The sequence below is a fragment of the Microcaecilia unicolor genome, chromosome 2, assembly GCF_901765095.1.
Source record: "Microcaecilia unicolor chromosome 2, aMicUni1.1, whole genome shotgun sequence".
Taxonomy (NCBI): domain Eukaryota; kingdom Metazoa; phylum Chordata; class Amphibia; order Gymnophiona; family Siphonopidae; genus Microcaecilia; species Microcaecilia unicolor.
The window spans coordinates 392,215,916-392,235,951 of record NC_044032.1 but is presented as its reverse complement, the minus strand read 5'-3'; the positions used below and the strand labels follow the sequence as shown (position 1 = coordinate 392,235,951).

At 44.1% G+C, this 20,036-nt stretch overlaps 1 protein-coding gene and 1 long non-coding RNA gene across 2 annotated transcripts in view; both read left to right on the top strand.

Moving 5' to 3' along the window:
- The window catches only part of CFAP299 (cilia and flagella associated protein 299), an 816,705-nt gene that overhangs the window by 88,618 nt on the left and 708,051 nt on the right, over positions 1-20,036 (top strand). The gene's annotated exons all lie outside the window — the stretch shown is intronic.
- LOC115461056 lies at positions 101-18,767 on the top strand. The gene is made up of 4 exons (XR_003940657.1): positions 101-186; positions 1,174-1,177; positions 11,835-11,842; positions 18,755-18,767. It is a non-coding gene; the product is annotated as an uncharacterized LOC115461056 (long non-coding RNA).

The following is a 20,036-nucleotide window of genomic DNA, read 5'->3' as shown; positions in this document are numbered from 1 at the left end:
TGGGGACCCAGATGCTGTCATAGAGTAGGTGCTCCCCATACACATTGGAGTGCCTAAATGGACGTGCCCTGTTATAGAATTGCCACTTAACTTTGTACCTGATTTAATGGAGGGTTAAGTGACTTGTACAAGATCACAAGGAGCAAGTAGCAGGATTTGAATTGGACTTCCCTGGTTGTGAGGCCAGTGCTTTAGAACACAGCAACAAAAATGAGAAGAAGGGGGCAGACCAGTGTGGTTCCAAAACAGGTTACTGAAGAAAAACAACAAAGTGCCTTGACACAGTCCTGCGTTTCAGCACCACATGCGCCTGCTTCAGGAGTCAAATAAATTATTCCAGCCGCAAATGACAAAATTCAAACGTGAGAGCAAAAACCTCCAAAGATACAGCATCTGAATTACTAACAAATGAAGTGCCAAAGTAGAGAAGCACTCTAACCACTAAACAAATCCTCCACCCCTCTTCTGTTCAATTCTGGTCGCCGCACCTCAAAAAAGATATAATGGAAAAGGTGCAGAGATGGGCTACAAAGATGATACAGGGGATGGGATGACTTCCCTATGAAGAAAGGCTGAAGAGGCTGGGGCTCTTCAGCTTCGAGAAAAGGCAGCTGAGGGAGGGATATGATAGAGGTCTATAAGATAATGAGTGGAATGGAACGAGTCGATGTGGAGCTTCTGTTTACGCTTTCCAAAAATACTAGGACAAGGGGGCATGCGATGAAGCTGCAATGTAGTAAATTTAAAACAAATCGGAGGAAATTTTTCTTCACTCAACGCGTAGTTAGACTCTGGAATTCGTTGCCGGAAAAAGTGGTTAAGGCGGTTGACTAGCAGGCTTATTTTCAAAGCACTTTGGGAGGCTAAGTTCCATAGGTTTCTATGGAACTTTGGGAGGCTAAGTGCTTTGAAAATATGCCTCTTAGCGGACTTTAAAAAAGGTTTGGATGGCTTCCTGGAGGAAAAGGCCATAGAATGTTATTGAATGGAAGTGGGAATAATCCACTATTTCTGGGATGGGCGGGACAAATTATTTGTTCTTTTGGCCGCTGTTGGAGACAGGGTGCTGGGCTCGATGGACCCTTGGTCTGTCTCAGCATGGCGATGCTTATGTACTTACGTACTTATAACATTTGGAAGACGGTGTCATATATTGGTTTCATTACTAAAAAGCTTTGTGGAGCAGATTACTTCATTTTCTAAGAAGACAGTTTCTAAGCTCCAAGAGCATGATAAATGATTGAAATGAGCAGAAGCTCAGCTACGCAATGAAGTAGTACATTTAAATCAAATAGAAGAAATTGTTTTTTCCCCCAAATGCATAATTAAGCTCTTCATTGCTAGAGGATGCAGTTAAAGCTTCTAAAAATGGTTTGAAAAAGTTTCTGGAGGAGAAATCCATAATCCATTGTTAATCTATCTATCTTTTGAGATCATGCCAGGTATTTGTGACCTGGATTAGTCATTGTTGGAAACAGTTGAACTTAATGGATCTTTAGTCTGACTCAGTATGACAAATCTTATGTTCTGATGTCCTTATGGCTAAACGATAGTTGTACTTCGTCAGGTGAGTGCATTGAAGAAAAACATTTCAAATTTACGATTCAAACATCCTGTCACTCCAGTTTCTTTATATGTTTTCCATCCATCATCTGCTTTCTTTTCCCCTTCCATCCAGCATGTGCCCTTTCTCTTGTCCCCTTCCATCCAGCATCTCCCCCCTCTCTCCCCCTCTTCCATCCAACATCTGACCCCTTCTCTCCCTTCTCTTCCATCCAGTGTCTGTCCTCTCTCTGCCCCCCTTTCATCCAGCATCTATCCTCTCTCTGTCTTCCCCCTTGCGACACCCTCACTGTTGCTGCTGCCATTTTTCCAGACCATCAGCAGCATTGGCAAAACAAGTTAAAGCCATTGTGGGCCTGACTCTACGTATGCATAGCTGCCGGCTCTTCCTTGGAACAGGAAGGTTACATCGGAGGGGGCAAGACTGGCAACCACACATATGCAAAGTCGGCCCCACAATGGCTTTAACTTGCTTTTCTGCTGCTGCTGCTTGTTTTTACCTAAGCCTGATAGGGACCCCTTAAATCCTTCGTCATATCGACCTATTTCTCTAAATTATGAAACCAAATTATTGGTCAAAATCTTGGCAAATTGCCTTGCTAGGGTCCTGCCAATGCTGGCTAATGATTACCAGATTGGCTTTGTGCGAGGCCACACTGCAGCTAAAAATATTAGAGTAATCCGAGCTTCATTGGAACAGGTTCAGAAACAGAGAATGCCTTCTCTTCTTATCAGTTTTGATTTAGAGAAGGCATTTGATTGAGTCTCCTGGGATTTTTATTTACAGTTTTGGATACTTATGGTTTCCACTTTCTTTTTCTGGGTACGATAAATGTCTTATACTCTAATCCTCAAGCTACTCTCAGTGTTAATGGTATTTGCTCCCCTGCCTTTTTAATTTGTAGGGGTCCTAGTCAGGGTTTGTCCCCTAGCTTCTCTTTTATTTGTGCTCAACTCTTTAATTAGAGATATAAAAACACACCTGGAGATACGAGGGGTTCCAATTGATGGTGTTCACTTTAAGATTTCAGTTTTCTCTGATGATTTATTGGTACATATAATCCCTACCAATCTCTGCCTGCCTTAATGGGGACTACTCGGGTTTCAAGATGAACTTTACCAAGTCACAGGTGTTGGACTGTCAGGATCAACTCAGAACCTTGTGGCCTGGTTCTTTTCCACTGAAATGGGCTAATGGAGCTTTCTGATATCTTGGCATACAATTGACTGTTCAGACTTCACAGATTTATCGTTTAAATGTGGATAAACTACTTCAGACCATATCTGACTTGCTGTTAGGCTGGAGTCACCTTCCTCTTAGTCTTCATGGCAGGATCCAGTTATTCTGAATAACGGCATTTCCGAACATGTGGGGCATGAGGGGAAAAGCAGCCACTTAGCAGACAATGGGCAGAGTGAAGAGCAGCACTGGAGGAAGACCTCTTCTGCTGGCGGAGCCTCGGAATTCCTGCCAGCCAAGGTATTTTGTGCATTGCAGTTGCAACGGCGGCAGCAATGTGATTTGGGGGGGGCAGGCAGCAGTACCGATCCCGGGGGTATAGGGGGGCGGCGGCCCTGCCCTGGGCCCAGCTCAGTCTCTCAGTGGCCCTGGGTGAGAAGTCCTGGCATGCTGCTCAGAGCCAGAAACAAACAGCAGGGAGCAGCGGCAGTCCATTTATTTGGCTGATGGGGCTCAGTTTCCCTGCCAGCAAAGATAAAGGAGTTCATAGATGCCAAGTGTGGCCATCTCAAAGCTGGAGATTTACCACTGCTATTCTGGAGATTGAAGGCCAATGAGTGAGGTTTTTCTTGTGGGCTCCAACCATGTCTAAAACCAGTTCAGTCAGATGCACATTCAAAAACTAACATACATAATACATCCAAAACTTAATTATCTTCTTCTCATTTCCATCTTCCAAATTCCTGACAGCAGCTGTACAAAACAGCAGGACCCAAAGCAGTCCAATACAGTAAAGTCAGAAACACAATTTACACCTAATTATTCAACCACCCTTAGGATTCACCTTTGGGTTTAAAAAGTAAAACTATGTGCATTTAAGGACTAGATAAACGAATTAAAACAAAGTTTAAAGCAAATGCCCTTAATATGTAATTATGGGTAGTAATAATGAAACAGTGATAGAATATTCACATAGCAAGCAGCCTGAGCCAACAGATTTATTTCGCATTGAACATAATTAACTTTGTATGAACCTGGCGTGTGCTGAACTGGACAATGTTGGCACATTTAGACTGACTGGACTTCTGCATGAAGGTAGCTCTGCCCTCATTGTTCAGTATCTTACTTATAATAGTACAGTACACTCCATTTAAGTGCATATCGGATAAGCATATGCTCTGTTTAATTGCATGCCGTACTTCGGTCCCTTTTTTGGCACCATCAATTTCTATAGGGACAAACTTTGGTTTAGCGCACCACTGATAAGTGCAAGATTTACTTATATGCATGGTTTATTTATTTATTTATTTATTATTACATTTGTATCACGCGCTTTCCCACTCAAAGCAGGTTCAATGCGGCTTACATAGTAATAGGGAATACAGAACATTGTTAGAGAAAGTAAAAATTAAGTATAACAGAATAGTAGAATAGATAAGTAGGTAGAGATAGGCAATGGAGAAGGGGGTAAGGTGGGAGATATAGTCTGGGTCAATGTCGTTGTCTCCTGGGTATGTGTTGGGTAGATGGGTTCATAAGATTAGTCTGGGTCATTTGGATAGGCTTGCTTGACTAAATGGGTTTTTAGTGCTTTCCGGAAGGGTAGATGGTCACAGATTGATTGGATAGGTCTGTGGAGGGCATTCCAGAGTTGGCTGCCTAGGAAGGAGAAGTTGGATCCATAATAAGTTTTGTACTTGAGTCCTTTACAGTTGGGGTAATGCAGGTTGAGGTAATTTCGCGAAGATTCAGGCATGTTTCTTGTTGGAAGGTCAATCAGGTCTAGCATATAGTCTGGAGATTCACCGTGGATAATCTTATGGATTAATGTGTGGCCCTTGAAGTTGATTCACTCTTTGATAGGGAGCCAGTGAAGTTTTACACGGAGAGGAGTTGTGCACTCAAAAACGTGATTTGCCAAAGATGAGTCTCGCTGCTGTATTTTGGGCACACTGAAATTTTTTCAGAATATGGGCCTTGCAGCCTAAGAAAATACTATTACAGTAATCGACATGGGTAATTACCGTGCTCACCAAATTCTGGAATGTTTTCAGGAGGAGATATGGTTTTACGCGTTTCTGTATCCACATCATATTGAACATTTTCTTTGTGGTGGATTTAGCGTGATTCTCGAGCAAAAGGTGGTTGTCTAGTGTCACTCCAAGGATTTTCAGGTTGTCGGAAATGGGGATTGTGATGTTGGAGGTGTTAAGAGTAGATGGGAGGAGCGCGGAGTGTTGAGATGAGAGGATTAGGCATTGTGTTTTATCTTTATTCAATTTCATCATAAAGGCGTTGGCCCAAGAGGTTAAGATGTTCATGCCCATGGATATTTTGTCGGAGATTTCTGTTAGATTTGAAGGGAATGAATATGGTGACGTCATCAGCGTAAATGAAAGGGTTGAGACCATGTCTGAATAGAGCTTTGGCTAGTGGGATCATCATAAGATTGAAGAGTATCGGTGATAAAGGGGATCCTTGAAATACACCGCAATTTGGTGACCGGGGAGTTGAGATAGTTGAGGATGATTTAATTTAGTAAGATCTTGAGGTGATGAAGCCTTTTATCCATTAATGATATTTCCCACCGATTCCAAGTTTGTCCAGTAGTTTGGTTAGAATGTTTATGATTTACCATGTCAAATGCATTGGATAAATCGAATTGTAGAAGGAGGATGATGTTTCCAAATGAGATTTCTTGTTTGTATTTGGATATTAGGATGAGTAGGACGGTTTCTGTACTGTGAGCTGGGCGGAAACCCGATTGCGACTCATGTAGAATGGAGAATTTTAGTATATAATCGTTGATTTGAGAGGTCACCCTGTTTTCCATCAATTTAATTAGTAGAGGAATGGAGGCGACAGGGCGGTAGTTGGTGACATCACTCGCAGGCTTCTTGGGATTTTAGGTATTGGTGTAAGTAGTATGTTGCCATGTTCAGTAGGGAATGAACCTTGATGTAGTAGGAAGTTTAGGTGGGAGGTAAGATCTGTGATAAAGCGTTCTGGGGCATCTTTCATTAGGTAGCTGGGACATGGGTCAAGATGGCAGTGAGATTTGGAAGGTTTGGTGATTGCCATAGAGACTTCTTTGGTGGTGAGGAGGGTGAAATTTATCCATGAACGGTCGGCTAGAATTTCGTCTCTGCAGGGGTCCAGTTCATCAAGAAAGGAATCGATATTTGTACAGTCCTGGAGAATCGTACTGCAAAGATTGGTAATTTTGTCATTGAAGTGTTTGGCCAGCTGGTTAGCAGATGGGCAGTTTGAGAATGATGATGTGACTGGGTTGGTGTTAAGAATATTCTTTATGAATTGATATTGTTTTTTTAAGTCTGTGCCGCTGGTTACAATTGTTTGTGTGTAGTAGGATCTTTTGGCTCGTTTAATGGCATTTTTGTAGTTCCTGTGTGAATGTTTCCATGCGTTGTAGGTGAGGTTATCTTTTGATTTATTCCATGCCTTTTCTAGTTTCCTGGTTTGTGATATTAGGGTTTTTAGTAGGTCGTTAAACCATGGTGATGGGTTGCGTCTGCATAGAGTTTTTGTGCGTAATGGGGCTATATCGTCTAGTATAATTTTCGTCTAGTATAAAGTTTAAGACCGCTCCTCTGCAGGAAAGACTCTGCAAAAGCGCACGCACGGAATATGGAAGCCAATTGGCGTGTGACAAAGGGACGGTAAATTTTAAATCTCGGTTAACTGCCACAGGCAGAAGAAGCGAAAGAGAGTTGTTAGAGAGTACACTGGAGTCGTCGTCATCGCGCAACTGTAAGACTTTAACACTGGCTGAACGAATAGAAGTTCTTAAAAAATTAGAAAACAAAGTCAAGCATCTATTGCTAAAGAATATGGTGTCAATCCCAGTTAAATTTCACATATCTTGAAGCAGAAAGACCAGCTTCTGGAAGACTGGCAAAACAATACAAATCCATACCAGAAACGTAAACAGGCAGGAAAAGCTGAGGATGTAGAAGATGCTCTTTTCGGTGGTTTTCTCATGTCAGGAGCAGACAGTTTCCTGTCAGTGGTCCACTTCTTATGGAGAAAGCTAATCAGCTAGCTGAAAGTCTTGGACTAACTGAATTCAAAGCCACTGTTGGATGGTTGGAAAGATGGAAGGAGAAGAACAACATAAAATTCAAGAAACAGCATGGTGAAAAACAAGACGCTGATGACTTTGGTGCTGAACATTGGGTTGTTTCAGTTCTTCCTACCATCTTGAACGAGTTTGCACCTTGTGACATTTTCAATGGTGACGAAAACGGTCTCTACTGGTGAGCGATTCCTGATGGAACACTTGCATTCAAACAAGCCGAAACTACTAAGTAGAGCGTCGAAGGACCGACTGACGATCCTTCTTTGTGCAATATGGATGGGAGTGAGAAGTTGGAACCACTCGTCACTGGAAAGAGCAAACAGCCCCGTTGCTTCAAGAATGTTAAGCAACTTCCTGTTTCATACGAGGCTAACCCAAATTCATGGATGACTGGGGAAATTTGGAAGCAGTGGCTAAAGAAGTTAGACACTAGAATGCGGGCACAAAAGCATCAGATTTTGTTGCTTTGTGATAATTGTGCTGCACACAGTGATGTCAGGCTTACTTATGTCAAGGTGGTCTTCCTGCCACCAAACACTACTGCTCTGATCCAACCTATGGATCAGGGCATAATAGCCAATTTCAAACAACATTATCGAGCTCTTGTGCTATGTCGTCTGATGACCAGACTGGCAAGGATAAACGTGCTGTTGAACTGGCTCGTAATCTATCACTGTTGGATTGCCTACATATGCAGAAAGAAGCCTGGAATCATGTTACACAGGCAACCATTGTGAACTGCTACAAGCGGGAATGCTTTGTTAGGGATGTGGAGAGGGACGAAACAGATGCAGCTGTTGCAAACACGTCAGATGATCAGGCTATTGACATCCCAGCCAGTGTTACTGAAGAGGAGTTTCATCACTACGTAGTTGTTGATTACGATCTACAAACAGCTGACGACAGCACTAATGTCGAGATATGCACCTACACGCAGGCAACGGCTGAAGATGAAACAGATGATGAAATGAGCAGCGAGGCACATGCTGAGGAAATTCAACAACTTCCTGTCACTTTTGCAAGAGTGCTGGAGAGTCTCAACACTGTGCGGACCTATCTGGAGGCCACTGGATGTCAGTGCTATGACAGTTTTTACTGTCTGGCAGACGTATTCTATGGAACTCACAGACACAAGAGTGTACAGAGGACTATGACTGATTACTTCAAGTAAGCCTAACGTCAGTTAACGGAGACTGTATACTGTACATATAATAAACAGTACTGTACATATGTTTATCAGATGTGAAACTTCTTTGGGTCACAACGGTTAAGTGCACGCTCTGGTTAACTGAATGTATTTCTTTGGTCCCTGACCCTTGCACTTAAGCGGATTGCACTGTAGTAATAAACAATATTAAGTGCATTTTAACATTATACCACTGCATTCCACAAAACAAAAGAAGCAAGTTCCCACAATCCATCTTTCTCTTTTGATCTAAGCACAGGAAAAGATTTTAAATGTTGCCAGGTTTCAATCTAATTCATATTTAATGTGGGATATAAATGTCATAAGTAATATACATAAATAGATAGAAACTCTGAGTGTTGAGCAGCTGATTATCATGTCTGTTTTAGTGGCCCTTTACCAGGAGAAAAAAAAATCTCTGCACAAATACAACACGTGCTAGGGTATCCCTATAACCAGTCCCTCCAAATGATACACTGATTACAATTGATAGCAAATTACTACTCTACCTATGAAAAGTTATTCTGTTATTATACTTCCTCTGTGTGTATATCCGTATGCTGCACAAGTCGGCAAGTTTGAAAATACAAGTGGGATCAAATAAAAATGGTACCAACATAAAGAACGAGAATGTGTAAGAAGTAGTTCACAGGTTTGGTTGCTTTGTTTTGAGGCTCCCTGCTCCCTATCCCTGCAATCAGATATCTGAGCTCTCCCTCCTTTCCTTCGGGTCTGGTCAGCTATCTCTCCTGTTTCCAGCAGTGAGCCACTGTGCGGGCAGCGCTGAAGACAGCTGTTTCCAGCTGCCCTGGTCCGTCTCGCTGTTTCTCAACTGCCTGACTGCGGAGACAGGGAGTAGGGAGCACAGGGAGCCTGAGGAAGCAAAAAATGCCTGACTGGGCACTATTGATGGGGGGGGCCTGGGCTCCTGAGGCCCCCCTGTAGCTACGCCACTGGAACAAGCCACAGTGGAGGAGGAGGACAACGATGCCAAGAAGGGACCCTAGCCTAAATTTTGGAAGCTAGTTGTTAAAGTTTAACAACCGGCTCCCTAAATTCTTTAAAAATTAACAAACGACTCATGCAAGCCAGCTCCAGCACACCACTGCCAATATGTTTCTTGAGTAATTAGCATGGTAATTAGCATGGCAGCATCTATAACTTATAGAAGATTTTGGGTGTGAAGGAGTGAGTGATATACCCTCACTGAGGTTGAAGTTTATTTATTTATATTTATTTATAGCATTTACATCCCACAATATTCCCACCCATGGGCAGGCCCAATGTGGCGTACAACAGTCTACAAAAGCATGCAACAATTCAGCAAAGAATCATACAATGTCATAAGAGCATGAGGGTAATAGCTAAGGAGGGAAAAGGGGAAAGAGTAGCGATGAGCAGTATGTCACTACGACAGTTGTAATTCAGAAGTAAGAGATGCCAGGCGGGTTTGGAGCGTAAGCTTTCCCAAAAAGAAAGGTCTTGAGGCGCTTCTTGAAGGTCAGGTGATCAGGAGTAAGTTTGACCAAGTGAGGCAGCCCATTCCACAATTGAGCGCTAATATAGGAGAAGGTGGATGCGTAGATGGTCTTATACTTGAGGCCACAAAATACTGGATAATGGAGATTTAAGTACGAACGAGCTGATTTGTGGGAGTTCCTAGGCGGCAGGTTGATTAGGGTGTCCATATAAGCAGGGGCGTCACCGTAGATGATTTTGTGCACCAGAGTGCAAATTTTAAAAGTGATTCGGTCCTTTACAGGGAGCCAGTGCAGCTTCTTACGCAGTGGTCTTGAACTGTTGAATTTCGATTTACCAAGAATGAGCCAAGTTGCAGTATTCTGGGCAGTTTGCAGTTTTTTTTAGGAGCATATCTGTGCACCCTGCATAAATTCTATTGCAGTAATCAAGGCGGCTTATGACTAGTGATTGAACCAAGTTGCGGAATACTGCTCTAGGGAAATAAGGTTGTATACGTTTTAGTTTCCAAAGAGAGAAGAAGATTTGTCGGGTTGTAGAGTTCGCTTGTTTCTATCAACAATGACGCCTAATATTTTTAGGGACTCCGAGATTGGCAAGACAATCTCAGGAGTGATTAATGTTGGGGGCATGAATTTGTTACAGGGAGAGGAGAGAATTAGACAATGAGTTTTCTCAGTATTGAGTTTGAATTTAAATGAGTTGGCCCAGTCAAGCATGGTTTGTAATCTTAGCCGTATTTCATTGGTAATTTCGCTTAGGTCTTGTTTAAAAGGAATAAAGATTGTGATGTCATCGGCATAAATAAACGGGTTGAGTCCAAGTTTGGAAAGGGCTGTGGCCAATGGAATCAACATTATGTTGAAGAGAGTTGGCGAAAGTGGGGAACCCTGCGGCACACCACAGTCTGCTTTCCAAAGAGGTGATAAGCTAGAGCTGGAGTTAACTTGGTAGGTTCTTGAAGTTAAAAAGCCTTTCAATCAGGCTAATACATTTCCACTGGCTCCAAAGTAATCGATGAGCCGCAGCAAGATGTTATGGTTCACCATATCAAAGGCACTAGACATGTCGAACTGTAAAAGCAAAATACTCTTTCCAACAGCTATTTCCCTCTTAAAGTTGGTCAGGAGAGTGACGAGCACGGACTCAGTACTATGGAGCGGACGGAAACCAGACTGTGAGTCATGCAAAATATTGACCTTGTCCAAATACTCATTGAGTTGTTTATTCACCATGCTCTCCATTAGTTTCACAAAAAGTGGAATAGATGCAATAGGCTGATAGTTGGACAGGTCATTGCTTGTTTTCCTTGGCATCCTTGAGTACTGGGGGTAAGTAAGATGTTTCCATGGCTGACAGGGAACTTAAAATTACCAAGCATGAAGTTTAAATGTAGCGTCAGGTCAGTTAGAAAGCAGGAAGGGGCACATTGGAGTAAGTAGTTTGGGCAAACATCCAGGTTGCAAAATTTCCTGGAAAATCTGTGGAACTCCCGCTTAACAGAATCTACAGAAAGAGGTGAGAAGGTTGAAAACGAACGGTCAGCCGGATGCTCACTTGATCCCAGGTCTAGGCCACTAATAAAATCAGTAAGACTGGAATTGTTCTGAGGAAGGGAACTCTGTAATTTTATGAGTTTTTCTTGGAAAAACGTGGCCAGATCTGCAGCAGCTGGGATTTCATTGCTTGTAGATGTAAGCACAGTAATATCCATTAAGTTGTTAACAAAGAAGTAGAGCTTTTTCGTATCATTATAATTCGGGCCTATCTTGGCTCTAAAGTAGCGTTTTTTAGTCTGTCCAATTGCTTATTTGTATGTTCTCTGAGATTGCTTCCATGCATTAAGATGCTGAGTGTCCTGGTGCTTTCTCCAGGCCCTTTCGAGTCTTTTGCAATTGGTTTTGAGTTTTCTGAGGTCATCATTAAACCATGGGGCAACCACTTTCCTTTTTGTTGACCGTGTTCTGAGGGGCACTAAGGTATCCAAAATTCTTCTGCATTGATTGTCCCAGATGAAGAAGAAGCTATCTGAATCCACCGGGTCAGGCCAATCTGTCTCATAGATGGACTGCCAGAATACCTTTGGGTCAATATGACCTCTTGTATTGTATGACGTTTGGGCTTAGGCGCGCTGAGGATCTTTAACCTGCCATAAAATGGAACAGTTGAGCTTTAAATGATCTGACCAAGGGATAGCTGACCACTGGACTTTGGTTATTTGCAAATTATGCTGATCGGCCGATTTGAGGGAGAGGAGGTCAAGAGTGTGACCTTTTGAGTGGGTAGCTTGAGAATTCCAGCAGGAGAAATTCCAGGAACGAAGTAAGTCTAAGCAGTCATGAGTGTTGGTAGAGGAATAGTTTTCAAGATGCAAATTGACGTCTCCCAGGACGAGTACATTTGGACTTGACAAACACGTATTAGAAATAAAATCTGCAAAAATAGGCTGTGCTTCGTTCCAGTTGCTAGGCAGTCAGTATAACAAGATACAGGTCAAGTGACCTAATAAGGTATTGTTAAGGATTCTCACAGAAGCGATTTCAAGATGCGGTGCAATGGACTCTGCAATGGGTTCTATAATGAAGTTGGAGCGATAAATAAGTGCAATACCTCCACCTCTCTTTCCAGACCGTGGCCAGTGGACTATTTTATAACCTAAGGGGCATAAATCAAGCAAAATAGGATCTGTTTGATTTTGGACCCAAGTTTCTGTGATAAAGACCAGGTCAAGGTTATCTAACGTGATCCAATCAGTAAAAATTGAAGCTTTATTGACCACAGATCTGGCATTAGCATAGCCCACAAGGATAGTACAATAGGAGGGCTCCAGGGTCTGCGATGAAGAAATGCGTACAAGTTGACGGTCAATGGCTGTTGTATTCTTAAAATGGCAATACTCACCATGCAACAGACGTTTGACATAAGGACTGGATGGTCTGCTTGGTAATCTATATGGATTATGTAGGATGGGGATGTAATTGTTTTCAATGGGAGAAACGGAAAGAGAGAAGGAAAATAACGAAAGAAAATAACAGGCAAAGAAAGACGTAAACATGTCCATATTGAAGGCAGTTAGTGAAAGTTGACTCTTGAAACGGCACCGGCCGCTGCAGAGGTTGAAGAGTTGGATGCAACTTGCAAGTGCAGACAGTAGGCAACCATTCAGTGTATCCGTGGAGGGGCAGCAATCGCAGTTAGCAGGCTCAATCCAGAAGCCGAGCACCAATCAGAGGATGAGGTGAACAGAAGCTAGATTTAATTCCAAAAACTGTTGTGAAATATAATTCAAGGCAATACTGCTAGATGGAGGTAAGAATTAAATAAGTTGAAAAACAGCAGGGAGAAGAAGCACAAATGTAGAAATTCAAACTGGCACTGGCCGTTGCAAATAAATAAATGGCTGATGAACTTGCAGGCACGGAGCACAGATATCCAACTTGTGTAACTGCGGAGGGGTGACCATATGATCTGACACCAATATCAGCTGAATTCCCAAAAGTTGCAAGGAGAGTACAATGATGCTTTTCCTTAAGCATCTAAGCCAATAGTTTGCTCAAGCCAGAATAGTTCAAGCCGATCAGGTGATCAAACGGCTAGGTAGAAACGAGAATGGGTGATAATACTGGGAACACCGGAGCTGACGGTTAGCGCTTCCTTCTACTGGGCGGCCATCTTGTTATCTAACCATGTAAGGGCTGAGTCAGAAGGGTGGGGCTCAGGTTCATTGGTGGTTAAATCCATTGGTGGATCAGAAAGAATCCTCTCAGAGTTCTGGCTTGGTTGCAGTACCTGAAAGGAGTTTTAGGGAAGAGGAGTGCCCTAGCTCAGACCCTTGTATTCCTTTGTGATAAGAAGTCTTAAGTCTATGCCTCCAGGGATTCCAGGGTTGTTTGATTATAAGTGAGGTAACTGAAGACCGCCAAGGAAGGGTGATAATCCCTTGGCTATTGTAGTTATGATAAAAGAAGATATTGCATATTGAAGTGTAGCCAAGCCAGGAGCAGGCTACTGGAATTGGGACTATGTTTGAGAAACTTTAATTGGAAGTACCAATCCTGTGAGGAAACAGGGCTGAGATTCTTCTCCATGTATGTGCATAAAAGTATTTTGACTTTCTAATTGCAACCTGTGTGTGTGTGTGTGCCACATTTGTGTGAGGTCTTGCAGCAACACTGCTACATTAGGTTCTGGCAGTATGATAAATGCTTCTCTATACAAGAGGACAATCCACATTTCTAGAGCTTGGGGCCTCAGCACACTTAGTGGAGGGTTTTTGTATGAGGCTAAGGATATTAGCCTCGCCCTGAGAGAGGGACCTGAAGAAGTTTATTTAGTGCTGGACAAGGAGGAGGTTTTTTTTCTGTTTGGCAGTTGCAGGTCAAGAAGTGCTGCCAGAGCAACAGAGAAAATCTGGCCTGGAGTTGTCACAGGAAAAGAAGAGTGTGTACTTTGGGCTTTAGGGCAGTGATTCCCAAACGTTTTTGGTTCACAACACCCTTAGTGTCTGAGCAATTTTATGTCCAACATTTCTCCCTCTCCATGCAGCATCGCCTTCTCCTCTTGACCCCTTTGTACAAGATTTCACCCCTTTGATTTATCTCTCCCTTCCCCCCCTCCAACCCATGCCCCTCATTCCTCCTGCAGCATCTCTCCTTCCCTCCCCCACCACAACTACAATTCTCTCTCTGCTTCAATGGGTCCATATGCTTTAACTTTTAATTTAATTTTAACTTTTTAATTGTGCTTTCCTTGGCTTACTATCTCTTTCTCTCTGTCAGCTGCTATGTACAAAATCTCACTTTCCGACAGAGGACCTCTGTTTTCTTGCCACACATGGCTGGGGCAAGTTACTGACAGCTCAGCTGTGATTGGGAAGCAGGGAGTGAGGCTTTTTGCTTCCCAATCAGGATCACCCTCTTGGGAGCCAGACAAGCTCCGTGACCAATCACAGCTGAGCTGTAATTGGTAGCTTGCCCCAGCAAGGTTGCCAGGTCTGCGGGTTTCCCGCCCAATTGGGCGGCTTTCCGTGACCTGTTGCGGGCAATTTTTGCGGGCTGCGGGAAATTGGCCGGCTTTTAAAAAGCCGCGTTGCGGTGATTGGGCGGTTTTCTGGGGCTTCTATTGGTCCAATTTGGTCCAATAGAAGCCCCGCAGGGTCTGGGTTAACGATGTCAGGGGCGGGGTTAGTGACAGCAGCTACGTTGGGGGCGGGGTTAGTGACGTCGGCGGCTACGTCGGGGGCGGGGTTGATGACGGGGGTACGTCAGGGGCGGGGTTTAACTTTGTGTGGGTTTTGGGCAGGTTTTGGTCTCGTTTGGGTGGGGAAAATTTTTTCAACCCGGCAACCCTGTGCCCCAGCCATGTGTAGCTCACATTAGCAATATAAACTCGTAGACGGATTGTTGCGGGGGGTGTGCGCCCCTGCTTCTTGAAACTTGTTTGGTGCTTGGTGTGTGAACTCCCATCTGTCTCGCGGCACCCCTGTGAGTTTGTCATGGTGCACACTTTGGGAAATGTTGCTTTAGGGTAAGCCACAAGCAGCCAGAGGAGCTGGTAAAGTTAAAAGTGAGAAAAACAGTTAAACCCCAGAGGCTGTTCCTTAATTGAAGGCAGAAGAGTGTGAGTTTGGGGTTTCAGAGTAAGCTATAGACTGCAGAGTGCTGACAAGCTGAGAGCTTGATTAAAACAGTGCACTGTGGTTAAGACAGAGCAGTGCCTGTGGAAGCAGTGTAATTAACTGAGAGCTTCTAAAGCAGGAGGTGCTCCCTAAGAGTGAAAGGTGAAACTACAAACTATTGGCACTGAGCTAGTTGAACAGAAAGAGAAAAAAAGCTGGTCTGTACAGTACCAAGTGGAGCTGGAGCTGCTGTTTGTGGAGATTTGCAGAGCAGAGAGAGTACAAGACTCCAAGCTGGAGCCAGAGATAGAAACTGCTGCACTTCCAAGCTGCAACAGGAGATGAGGACAACCTGGAGCAGAGTAGCTGTTTGTGCCAAGTCTCTGCATACACAGCTGGGAGGTCAGTGCTGTGCTTACAAAGGACTGGAGTAAGGAAACAAGACTCCAGGACAGAAGTTTGAGACCAGGAGTGACAGCAGGCTTTAATAGTCCTACAGCAGTGCTCTGGGGACAGGACTAATTATTGTTCCTGGGAAAAGCCAGGCTAAAAAGGAAAGTTAAAAGAATCCACAAAGGTGGTTGGCAAAGAGACTAACGGGGTAGCCAAGGAGGCCCCAGGAGAAAGTCTGCCAGCTGAGCTGCATAAGCTGAAAAGGATTCAGAAGAGGGAGTATATGGTTAAGTTGCAGTCCATCCACACTGCTGTGGAAGCAGAACAGAAGGGATTATGGAAAGCCATTGAACAGAAGCCTGAGGATGTGAGGCAACTGAGTGACAAGTCCTAGAAGCTTGACCCTGCAGAGGCAGAACTAGAGTCTTAAGTTAGAGGAGCTACAGTTCTGGGAAATCTTGCTGGTCTACCGGGAGGAGCAGTTGGACCAAGATAGAAGACTGGTCACAGGCCCAGAATGCCTGGTTAAGTGCCTAGTTGAAAGTTGAAATGCAGGAACTCTGGTACCTGGCAAGGGAAAAGGAACAGGAGGTCACAGCATTTTAAAGGAGCCTGGAGAGCAGGACAACAGAGGTCAGCTGCATGAGGAGTAAATGACCCTGATGGAATCTTCCATGGAGAGGCTGCAGAGACAGGCAGATAACCTACTCTGTGACTTACAAGAGGCAAGAGAGCATGCATGGATTGCAGAGGGGCAGCGTGAGAGTGATTTGGCTGAGTTTGGTCAGTCATGTGACCAGCTCAAGCAGCAGTACTTCCTCAAAAAGAGCTGCAGATGGAAAAGGGACTGCTCATAAGGAGCTATGAGGCACTCACTGAGGAGAAAACAGGTTGGAAAAGAGAGATAAGAGAATTGACTCGGCGACTAGAGTGCCAGACGGAAGAGATGGCTCAAGTTTCTGAACAAGTAAGTGTTCTGAAGGCTTCAAATGAAACTCTTCATGAACAGGCAGCCAAGCTCCATGAGGTATGGAGAGAGGCAACCTTGTTAGTAGAGAAGCTGTCTGAGGAAAAGGCAGAAGCAACTCACACGCTTCAGAAACTGCTGAAAGAGAGCAACCCAGCAGAGCAGGTTGAGCACATGTATGCTACTGCTTTCTTTGTGGATCTACATGTTAAGTTTAAGTTGTGCTGTCTGGCTTTTGAGACTTTGCATAGGGATGTACCTGACAATTTACCTAAGTGGGGCGAGTGAGTGAGGCTTGGGGCAAGAGCGTGAAAGAATGACAGCGCACCGTGGAGCACCTGAGTGCTGTGTGTTTGAAAGCTAAGTATCTCTTTCAAACCTTATACACATATTCACAGTGTTTTTGCTGTGGAATGTTTTCATAAGTTTTTGATCAGTTTTGACCAGTGTGTGAAGAACGTTATAGTTATCGCAATACACTTTAGGTTTTTGGCCAATGATGAACAGAGGATCTTTTTCAAGACCCGTTTTAGCTCTGTTAGATGTGTATCATCTAGGAGCTCTGTGAGGCCTTTTTTCCTATGAAAAAATTATTATTACACTCACAGCTGTAACACTACTGGATACTTGTTTTATTTTCATTCAGTGAAGATATCTCTTAGTTTTTTAGCTACAATCAAACACTACACGTCAGAATTTTTTTCCCCTAAAACCTGGAAAGATAAGCTAAATCACTGAATATCCTAATAATAGGCAAGGAAGTACACTGAACTACACCACAGAGAATTCTAAACAGGTTCTTGGATATCACAATAAAACTACCTGCTTCCTGTAACTCACAGAAGACATGAAGAAAACAAATAGAGTTGGTAGTCCTTTTTCAGCTCCTTTTATCCACAGGTACAAAAAGCTCCTACACTTGAAGTATGGCAAAGAAAAATTGTGCTCCTAAAGCTGCAGCTCTCATTACAACTTCTGCCTCTGTCCAGACTGAATGCTTGGACCAAAACAAGATTCCTGTTTCATGTGATAAATGCATGCACATTGAATCCCCCATGAAAGAAGTACAAGAGCTAAGAAAGGAGGATGCAAGATTAAGAAGCATCTGTGACAACCAGAAATTCATGTTGGGGACCTCCAGCAAAGGGAGAGAAGATCTTGTGCAGAAAGAGAACAGCTGAACACAGGTCACCAGATCCTGTAAAATCAACCCCCCAATTCCATCTTGTTGAACTAAAAAATTGATTCGCAGTCCTGGAGGCAGAAGAGCGGAAAACTGATCAAAGTCCCAAAGCCACTGGAGCGATGGCCATTAAGAAGCACAAGGTAGTTGTGGTTGGTGATTCTTTTCTGAGGAGAACCAAGGCGCCCATCTGCTGACTGGACATAATGTCCAGGGAGGTGTGTTGTCTGCCTGCTGCAAAGATTTGAGATGTAGTGGAAAGACTGCCTAGACTCATCAAGCCTACTGACAACTATCCTATGCTGCTCATCTATGTTGGCACAAATGATGCTGCTAGGTATCCTACTGAACATATCAAATGTGACTTCAAGGCTCTAGGTCAGAGGGTGAAGCAACTAGGTGTGTAGGCAGTGTTCTCATTGATCCTTCCTGTTGAACGTAAAGTCCGAATGAGGGAAGCTAATGTACTGGAGCTAAATGTGTGGCTGAATGATGGGTGCCAATGAGAGCACTGTGGATTCCTAGACCATGGGATGATTTTCCAAGAACTACTTTCTTTGACGAAGTGTCTTCAGTAACAGACTATCGAAAGCACTAAAGAGGGCTGTAAACTAAATTTGCTAGGGATGGGAGAGAAAAGCCCCAAATTCATTAATAATCGTCAGGAAGGTAAGACATTAAATATAGAAAGCGGAAAAAAGAGTAACATCTGGAGAGCCTTGTATACCATTGCCTGTAGTATGGGAAATAAAGTTCTAGGTCTAGAGGCTGCAATGATAGAAGCCAACTTGGATTCAGTGGTGGTAATGGAGATGTGGTTCACAGAGAACAATGCTTGGGATATAGTTATACCTGGCTATTATCTATTCGGGAAGGACCGGTGTAAACAAGGCTCCTACTGGCTAAGTCCGTGAAGCCCCCTCACCACCAGCACCGAGCTCTCTGTTTTCCTCTTTATGTGTTTCTTCTTCTTTCTTGGGCCTGTTTTTGGGATTTGCAACCCAGCCCTCTTTTCTTCACCAGCTCCTCGGCTGTTTTAAACCCAGTCCAATTACAGCCAGGCTTCTCTCAGCACAGTTCAATGGAGCTAGGCTGTTTCAAACACAGTCCAAGTACAGCCAGGCTTCTCTCAGCACAGCTCAATAAAGTCAGGCTGTTTTTAACACAGTCCAATTACAGCCAGGCTTCTCTTAGCACAGTTCAATGGAGCTAGGCTGTTTCAAACACAGTCCAAGTACAGCCAGGCTTCTCTCAGCACAGCTCAATAAAGTCAGGCTGTTTTTAACACAGTCCAATTACAGCCAGGCTTCTCTCAGCACAGTTCAATGGAGCTAGGCTGTTTCAAACACAGTCCAAGTACAGCCAGGCTTCTCTCAGCACAGCTCAATAAAGTCAGGCTGTTTTTAACACAGTCCAATTACAGCCAGGCTTCTCTCAGCCAAGTTCAATGGAGCTAGGCTGTTTCAAACACAGTCCAAGTACAGCCAGGCTTCTCTCAGCCCAGTTCAATGGAGCTAGGCTGTTTCAAACACAGTCCAAGTACAGCCAGGCTTCTCTCAGCACAGCTCAATAAAGTCAGGCTGTTTTTAACACAGTCCAATTACAGCCAGGCTTCTCTCAGCACAGTTCAATGGAGCTAGGCCGTTTCAAACACAGTCCAAGTACAGCCAGGCTTCTCTCAGCACAGCTCAATACAGTCAGGCTGTTTTTAACACAGTCCAATTACAGCCAGGCTTCTCTCAGCACAGTTCAATGGAGCTAGGCCGTTTCAAACACAGTCCAAGTACAGCCAGGCTTCTCTCAGCACAGCTCAATAAAGTCAGGCTGTTTTTAACACAGTCCAATTACAGCCTGGCTTCTCTCAGCACAGTTCAATAGAGCTAGGCTTTGCGCGGGCTCAAAGCCTTGGGTCCCACCCTCTGGGTCAGTCTCTATTCTCCTGACCTCCTCCCGCTTTGACCCAGGCCTCTCCCCTATACCTCCAGTGCTGGCTGAGCCATAGCCAAGAGCTCCATGGGTTCGTCTAAGACCAGCTCAGCCTCCTCTTGCTCCATCGCCTCTGGTTCATTCTCTCCCCCTCCTTCAGTAGCCCAGTCCATTTTCTCCTCCCCCCACCCCTTTTCCAGCTGATTACACTTTTCTTCATTAACTCTGCTAGGCTGCTTTTCCTTCTCCTGCCACCGGTTCCACCACCTCCTCCACCAGGTGGGAGAATCAGCTTTTCCTTTTCCCTGGCGGCCCTCTTCTGGAGCTCCTTGGTTCTGCACCCTACTTCCCCTCCCCCGGAGCTCTCCTGTGGCCTTCTGGGAGTTGTAGTTTCCCATCTTTATGTCCCTTTTGGGCAAAACCTGAGCATCCCTAGGGTCTTC